We start from the raw sequence: 1,349 nt of genomic DNA on the forward strand, positions 1-1,349 counted from the left end.
TTCTTCCTCAGGAAATGTCCTCCAGGCTCCTCAAGCACAGCCAATCCCGAACCCTGTCCATCTCCTTGGTGGGACCTTTTCCACTGAATTCTTCTCAGGTAGACTCCTAAGAAGGACTTAGAGTCTCAGGTCCCCACCCTCTCCAGTCCTTGGCAGAGCTGGCAAACACCACACCCCACGGTATGCTGACACATAGCTTTCTAATTACATTAAGACTTTCCTTTGTGTTCCTTGCTGCTGGTGGTGGGTGACTGGGCTCAGCATTCACTCCACAGGACACCCAGATCAAATCGAGCATGGCCCCCTGACAGAAGCACAGACGCCCAGTCAGTCATTCGGGGCAGCCTTCAACCCACGTTTTACTTTCAAAAGTCTTCATGAATGCAGCAGTGATTAAACAGTTACTCAGTGAGTGCCCATGCCTGAAATCCCAGCACTCAGCTCACTTACCACCTGTGTATCCATAACCCCATCCATCCATGCTTCGGTCCACCAACCCATCCATCTATCCTTCTACCCATCCATCCTCCACACATTCATCTATGCATCCATCCATCCATCCATCCATCTATCCATCCATCCCTCTACTCATCTCTCCTTCTGTCCACTCATCCATCTCTCTATCCCTCCCTCTGTCCATCCATCCATCCATCTCTCCATCCATCCATTCATCCATATCTCTATTCATCCACCCACTCCTCTATTTATCCGTCTATCCATCCATCCATCCATCCATCCATCCATCCATCCATCCATTTGTATCTCTATTCATCCATCTACTCCTCTATTTATCAGTCTATCCATCCATCCATCCATCCATCCATCCATCCATCCATCCATCCATATCTCTATTCATCCATCCACTTCTCTATTTATCCATCCATCCATCCATCCATCCATATCTCTATTCATCCATCCACTCCTCTATTTATCCGTCTATCCATCCATCCATCCATATCTCTATTCATCCATCCCTCTGTTCTTCCAACCACCTGACTTTTGGTGCAAGGTCACTAAGAGATGAGAACAATTCTGTCTGCTAATAGGAGAGACAGGAAACTAACTATAGCATGCTCTTGCACAAGACATCATGTGCCATTTAAGAGTGAGGTATAGCCGGGCAGTGGTGGCACGTGCCTTTAATCCCAGCACTTGGGAGGCAGAGGCAGGTGGATTTCTGAGTTTGAGGCCAGCCTGGTCTACAAAGTGAGTTCCAGGACAGCCAGTGCTATACAGAGAAACTCTGTCTTGACACACACATGCACCCAAAAAAAGAAAAAAGAGTGAGGTACAAGCCAGGTGTGGTAGCACACGCCTTTAATCCCAGCACTCGGGAGGCAGAGGCAGGC

The sequence above is a fragment of the Mus pahari genome, chromosome 21 (assembly GCF_900095145.1).
Source record: "Mus pahari chromosome 21, PAHARI_EIJ_v1.1, whole genome shotgun sequence".
NCBI classification, from domain to species: domain Eukaryota; kingdom Metazoa; phylum Chordata; class Mammalia; order Rodentia; family Muridae; genus Mus; species Mus pahari.